Genomic DNA, 7,384 nt, shown 5'->3' on the forward strand with positions numbered 1-7,384 from the left:
GCCCTGGGAAACGGGGAGGGGAGGGGAGGGCAGGGGAGGGGAAGCCCGGAGCCAGTCTTGCCCAGAGTTTTATTAATAAAATACCTCTCTGCTCAATCAGCCAGGATCAATTGCTTTTGTTTACAACTCTGAACTCTTGACTGAAAGCGTATCTTGCATTTTCTGGGCTAAATTAGGGAGGATTCCTTTATGCCACCCCCCTCAAATTATGCCTTTTAAGGACATGTCAAGTATCCAGCACCCTTGGCCCCTGGCCGCTGCGGACAGAACGGCCTCCCGGCGGTCACACTCTGAGGGTGTTCCTCAGCCCTCATACCTGCGCTTCTCTCTCCCTTTCACAAATCTCAAGACATGAGCCACCTTCTCAGCTGTCACTGGAGTGCAATGCCCCAGTGTGGACGTGTGTGCCTGCTTCCCTCTTTATCTCGCTTCCTGAAAAACCAGCTCTCGCCACGACCGCCACTCCCTCTCCCAGGGACTCCTGGAGCCTGTGGCCTTCTAGCTACTTGGCTAGTGAGTGTGGGCAAGCCGATAGAGGAAGAGCCCTCGGTTGAAATGCTTCCAGAAGCATCTAGCAGGTTTGTCTCATACTAACACGATTTGCTATTCTCTGCCTAAACTCTGACCATGTCCTCACTGGGCTGAGCAGGATGAGTCCGACCCTGTAGCAGGGGATCCTCAGTGGTCTTCCCAGCCACCCTTGGCTCAGAGCCCAAAGCACCTCTACAGAAAAGCCAGGATGGGTTTCCAAAGCATGACGACACAAATGCCAAAACCATGTGCTGGAGCCACCTCTCTGGCCCACCGAGTCTCCATACACATCTGACTATGCGAGAAGCCTGACGCCTTCCCTGAAGCCCTCCGGCGCTGATTGCACGTGTGGTCTCGGAGGGAGATCAGTGCTGCTCTGGAGCCTGGAGGCAGGCGGTGTAGGCGGAAGAGCCTCTGTGCTCGCCCTGCTCCCGTCAGCGTTGTCTCCCGGGTCAGCGTTCTCATCTTTTCCAAAGGGCTCTCTTGTCGCATGCTGTATCTCACTGACATACCACAGCCCCCTTGAGGTGGGAAAGGGCGTAGATTCTGTAACCCAGCTGGGAAAAGTGAGACCTGAAGAGGGCAAGAGAGACTTTCAGTGTGGCAGAACCATAGCAGCTCGGGGCGGCCAGTTCTGGTGACCCGTCCACATCAGCTGTTGGAGGCACCACCCGCTGTGCTCACCTTTGGTGAATGAAGATTCTCTCTTTCACTCTTCCTCTTTCAGTGCATAGCTCTCTAGGGATTCCCCAAGGCGAAGTCACAATCACTAGAATCCGGAAGAAAGAAAGGATGTTAGAGCTTTGCCCTCTAAAAAGTGGCTTACTCTCCAAACTAGAATTGTGTTACTCTGTTCCTCATCTCCTGGGTCACTGATCTGCTTCTCCTGGTGGGACTGGTCTTTGCCAAAGATGAGCCACCTTCCTACCCATGGAGCTTCTCAAAAGGAGGCTACACAAGAGAAAGACAAGTGCCAAATGATTTCCCTCATCTGTGGAGTATAACAACGAAGCAAAACTGAAGGAACAAAACAGGAGCAGGTTCACAGACTCCAAGAAGGGACTAGCGGTTACCAAAGGGGAGGGGTGGGGAGGGAGGGAGAAGGGGAGGGAGGGGAATTATGATTGGTACACATGGTGTGGGGGATCACGGGGAAGACAGTGTAGCACAGAGAAGATAAGTAGTGACTCTGTGGCATCTTGCTACACTGATGAGCAGTGGCTGCAATGAGGTGTGGGTGAGACTTGATAATATGGGTGAATGTAGTAACCACATTGTTTTTCATGTGAAATCTTCACAAGAGTGTATATCAATGATACCTTAATAAAAAAAAAAGGAGGCTACACAGAGGGTAGGGGTGGAGAGTGGGAGCAGGTGGAGTCACCCACTGGGGTAGAAAAACATAACCCAGGCTGGGCTGTGGGCACTGGTCACCCAAAGCTCACTTCGCCCATCCTCCCTCCACATCCTTTCCTGGGGTTGGGGGTAAGGGGAGAGGCCCTGGAATGCTCTGGCTTCATTATTTGTAACTCTGGAATTTCTCTTCCACGTCCCTTTTCCAACCATAAGCCATGGCATTTGAAAGCTGCAGGGCTTTGAGACTGTTTCCAACCCCACATTTTACAGTCAAAGTGAAACTTGCTTCAGACCAGTTGCAAAGGCAGAAGGTCCATGAGAGATGAGAGCCAGGGTACAACATGGAGAACACAGGTGGGATTCATATGGTGCTCCCTGCCCCAGCCTGAAGCCCAACGTGTGGCACAAAGGAGAAAAATGACTGGAAAGTTCCCAAAAGCTGACCCTGCAATTCTTCTGAATTGTTCCCAGCACCAACCTAACCACGTGTCTGGAATGGATCAGTGGCCTATTCATTTTGGAGTCCAGCTCTGATACTCTTGCTCCCTGAGAAACACCTAAGCACCCTGATTTCCTCAGAGTTTCTGGGGCTCTGACGTTGATGAAGGTCCTCAAAAGCAGTGAGTCTCTAAGGAAAATCTGAACCTCATTTAAACCATCTGGTAGGCCTCTGGCAATACCTTTTTCAGCTTCCCTGCTACTGAGAAAACACAGGGCCCCTATTTCTCTCCCCTCTGAAGTAGCTGAAGTTCATTCTGTGCCTATGACCCCTGTCTCTCCCCACCCCCGGGGCTGTCCTCTCCCGCCAGAAGAAGGCACAGACCTGAGTACAGTCCCCGTAGTTGGTGCTGGGCAATGCCAAGTGAGCTGTGTCAGGCTGGGTCCGTGCAAGTCCCACCTTGGAGAGACGCCACAGGGAACACCTGCCTCCGAGGAGCCAGCAGGGGACACAGATCATCTCGGTGGGGAAGGGCGGTAGGCTGAATGACGCCCGCCCAAAGGTGTCCACACCCTGACCCTCAGAACCTGAGATATGTTACCTTGCATGGCAGAAGGGACTCTGCCGATGTGTTAAGGACCTTGCGATAGAGTGATGGCCCTGGATTATTGGTCCACCCAGTTCAGTCATAAGGGGCCTTATTAGAGGGAGGCAGGAGGGCAGAGCAAGCGGCAGGAGATGTAACCAGGGTGGTAGATGTTGGAGGGGGCGAATCCATGCTGGGTAGGCATCCCAGAATGTCCGCCCCTCTGGCGTGTGGGGTGGGCATCACGGAGACCCTGAAGAGTCTCCCCTGTTACTCCAGCAGCCTGTCCACCCACTCTTATCCTTGTCCTGCGGAGGGGAGAGGCTGGGCGGCTTGGCTCGGCCCCTCGGAGCCCCCCCTCTGAGCAGCAGTCCTGCCAAGCCACCCTTGCGCCTGAGCCCCTCCTCACCTGGCTGTGCCTTGCCCTGCATGGAGCCTGGCGCGACCACCTGGGTGTCGAGTGGCAGGGCTGGATCAGCCACCTCACTAGCAGCCCCAGCTGAGATGGCAGCAGCCGAGACTACTTCTCTCAGAGAGCAGCTGCACCAGCTTCCTGGGTTTCTCCGGCATTCTGTCCTGTCACCTCCACACGCAGACAGCTGCTCTCCCAGCCTGCTGGGCTACAGCCCCCTGCACCTACTCACGGGAGGTGCCTGGGTTCCCAGGTCGCTCTGCATCCGGCCGCACTGCGGGCCTCTCTTCCCTGGGGCCCCTGGTCACCGCACGGAAGACATCGCAGGGTCTTATCCGTAGCATGGAGGCATGGAGGACTCTTGCTCTTACCTCGCTGTCCCCTTCACCTACCTTCCTCTCCCTGTCCCTCCCAAGAGGTGGGAGAAGAGGGAGGTGTGCAGAAAAAACAACAAACGAATGAGAATGAGAAGGACAAGGAAGGGAAAAGGACTACATGTAACATCGTGTCCTGGAACAGAAAGAGTCAAAAACCTCGGGCAAGGCAAAGGACGCGTGCAGGTAGTCCGGTGTGTTGTCCTGGCGTTCATTTCTTAGCTTTGACAAATGTACTTGGTTGTGTAAGACATTAACATTAGAGGAAGCTGGGTGAAGGGTATATATATATATATATATATATTTATAGGAACTCTCTGTACTGTCTTTGCAACTTTCCTATAAATCCACAATTATTACCAAATAAAAATTTTATTTCTTCAAAAAATAAAATAGGGTCAGGCCCTACCAGATTTCCACACCTTGCTCTCATGTACCCCTTAGCTGGGCCACTTTAAAATCCTCTGTCCCAGCCCTAACCCTAAGACCAATGCTCTCCAGAGGAAGAACTTTAAGAGTGTTAAAACCAAGAAGTTTCTGGCATATATAGTTCCTAGGGATGTCTGTGAGCGTTCAAGGTAAGAGGAGAAGTAAGTATGAGACTCAGCAGAGCTAAAAAAGTTTCTTGATTGCAGGACTCTCAAAACCACTAATAAGATCAAAGTTTTATAATTCTCCAAGGAGAGGCTATATCATGAGGTGTTTCTCCAAAATTATTGAACAAGGTACCAGAACTTCTTACTTTACCCCCTTGCGGAACTAGTCCCTCCACCTCTGTGGGAAGCTGGCTCTAGGCCGATCTCAGTCTGGGTGTCAAGTTGCTCTGGCTGCTTTTCCAGCCCCACCCTGAGGCCCAGGTCTGACCTTAGCCCTGCTTTCAGGCCCAGCCCCCTGGGCACCTCAGCCTAAGAACCCGCTCTGCATTTTGCTGCCTGAGCAGCCGGCCTACCGCCCAGGCCAGCCCTCATTGTAATCACCTTGTTTAAACTGAAAGCCCAGTCGTGCGAGGAAGGACATGGCCATCCTTTGGCACGTGAGGAAACTGAGGCCCAGAGAGATGAAATCACTTCCTCCAGTTTGCTCAAGGCCTGCTGTCCGCTCTCCTCCAGTTCCTGTCAGCCCCTCACCTGCTCTGGAAGAGCCCCTGCCGGAACTCCTGCCCGATACCTGGTTTGCCATCGCCATCCTGGGACCCCTGCTTGGTCCACAGCCAGGATTCTCTGTAACTGAGTGGTTTTGCTGACTACCAGCTACTCCCTGGCCTGTCCCTCCTGTTCCCACACTCTTGGCCAGATTTGCTGACCCAAGGGTCCAGGCTGCATGGGGCCGGAGCCCCCTGGCTGCAGTTAACCAGCTCACTTGCCCTCCCGGCACCCAGGCAATGACTGGTGGTGGGAGGGGTGAAGTGGGAGGAGCAGGAAGGACCCCAGATGGACCGGGAGAAAGCGGAAGGATGGGGGGAGTCCAGGCCTCAGAGCTCTGCCCCGCCTGCTGTCGCCACGGGGTGTTGTCCCAGACACAGGTGTCCACGGCACCTGGCCACTGAACCACCCTTCCTGGCTGCTCTCCTTCAAGCCGCCCAGCTGCTAACCTGGAACTGCAGCAGAACCCTGTCTGGTAGATTTTAAAACTCAGGGGGCTCATGGATGAGGGCCCAGAGTGACCCTCCACAATCTGGAGCTTATGGCATTGGTCTCAAAGAATTCCTGAAGGGCTTTTATGCTCCATGGATTTGCTTCGCAAAAGGAAGTCCCACAAAGACACTGAACTTTCTCTGGTATTTATTTTGAATGGCATTAAAATGGAAATATTTCCTCTTTCCATTTGCAGCCGAGTGCAGAGTGATAAGCATCTCAAGAAGGATCAGTAGCCTTATAGCACCAGCAGAGGGAACATAAATTACAATTTGAAAGTTATGAGTCTTTGTTCCCATGGAATCTCATTTCAAGTATAAATAGTAGCACATTTAATGTTAAAATAAATGCATAATGGATAACCATACTAAAAATCTGACATCACCGGACAAATGGGGAAAGGAATTTTTTTTTGGAACACTTCGTTGTTTATTAAACATTAAATTATAGGACTGTCACAACTGTGAGGTGGCTGTTCAGATGTCTGAGGAAAAGAAACTTGGATGAAATGGCTTCTGAGGCAGCTCACCTCACACCGTGCAGTGAGACGGGGCGTCCTGAGGCTGCAGACTTTTGACACGGCAGGTGCTCAGGGTCTGTCTTAATGCACTAGGTTCCTGCTGACTCTGTGCCCCAGCAGCGCATTCACAGTCCTCCGCTTGGTGAGCATTCCCTGAACTCCTCTCCTGTCACATTCCCATTTTTATTTTTTCATAGCACTTGTCACTCTCTGAAATTACTTACCCACTTTCCTTCTGTCTCCCCACTAGGAGGTAAGTCCCAGGCGAGTGGGGCTTTGTGGCTGTCAGGCACTGACGCTCCAGACCTAGAGCAGTGACTGCTGTGCATGGGAGCAAAACACGTCCCAGGCAGCTTAATGCCATCATCATTATCTTCCAGCATCAGTGAGAGGCGGGTAGTGCCAGGTACCCTGAGTTCAAATCCTGCCTCTGCTACTAATAAGCTGCACGCTAAGTAAGTTGTTTCACCCTCCTATGCCTCAGTTTCCCCATGTAACCATGGCAGCGTACTAATGGACCCACTTCCTTCCCATCTATTGAGTTAATGTGTGCGAAGCACTTAGGATAGATTTTAGCGCATAAATACTCAGTGAGCATTAGTTATAATACTGAGTCAGGGCCAGCCCCAGACAAAACTATTTGTCTCCAAACCCCATCATCCCCTCTGCCATTGCTGGTCTGGTCTCTCCTCACAGTCAGCCCCATTTGATGGAAGGTCCCTGGTGTCCTCAAGCTCTCCCCAGCTCCTCACAGCCTCCCACCACACATCATGCTCCAGAATGAGCTTCCAGCTCCAACATGTCATTTCTCCAGGTAACAGGCTCCATCCTATTGCCTGGAGGCTAAAAAAACCTGATCAGTCACGCTGCATATGTGGGCAAACAAACCTGCTAGCTCCCCTGGCAACACAGTTCCTGGATCCACCCAAGCCGGCAGTGGCCTGAAAAGCCCAAGAGGAGCAGGTCAGCTGAAGACACAGCCCCATGTCCCACGTCCTCGAGAACTCCTACCCCTGGGCACCTCTGCATTACGACCTCAGTCATCACCCGTGGCCTCCAAGGCGTCGGCCCCAGCGCAGCACAGGACTGTGCCCACTCCCCCACCACACAGCCGAGGGCAGGTCGAAACGTTTGTCTACTTTCCTAAGCTCAGGGAAGGTCAGCCTTTCGTGGAGATTTCAGGATGCATCTCAGCTACGTGGGGGAGGAAGTGCTTCCTCCCACCCTCTTGGGCGCCGTAGCTGGGCCTAAGAATTAAACTGACGTGGATAAACAGGAGAAAAGCACACAAGTTTTATTTAATATTGCTAATGTACGTGGGGGTCTTCAAAAGGAAAATGAAGACCTGAAAAGCCATTAGACCCAAAAGTTTATATACCTTTTTATACAAAGAATGATAAATTGTGGGATGTGACAAGACAAAGAGGCTTGGCTCGGGACAGCAAACTGTGGGGCAGTGGCTGGGAAATACACGGGGAAACGAGTGGAAGATAAGAGTTATTTAGTGAGTGGGTTTGTGCAGCGATACTGTG

General features: G+C 52.2%; 1 long non-coding RNA gene across 1 annotated transcript; it reads right to left on the minus strand.

The window, feature by feature from the left end:
* Positions 1-477: 477 nt before the first annotated feature.
* LOC118935804 (uncharacterized) lies at positions 478-2,828 on the minus strand. Its single transcript, XR_005034004.2, has 3 exons — positions 2,711-2,828; positions 1,216-1,300; positions 478-1,104 (listed from the first exon to the last, which is right to left on the minus strand). It is a non-coding gene; the product is annotated as an uncharacterized LOC118935804 (long non-coding RNA).
* Positions 2,829-7,384: the final 4,556 nt, after the last annotated feature.

The sequence above is a fragment of the Manis pentadactyla genome, chromosome 17 (assembly GCF_030020395.1).
Source record: "Manis pentadactyla isolate mManPen7 chromosome 17, mManPen7.hap1, whole genome shotgun sequence".
Taxonomy (NCBI): domain Eukaryota; kingdom Metazoa; phylum Chordata; class Mammalia; order Pholidota; family Manidae; genus Manis; species Manis pentadactyla.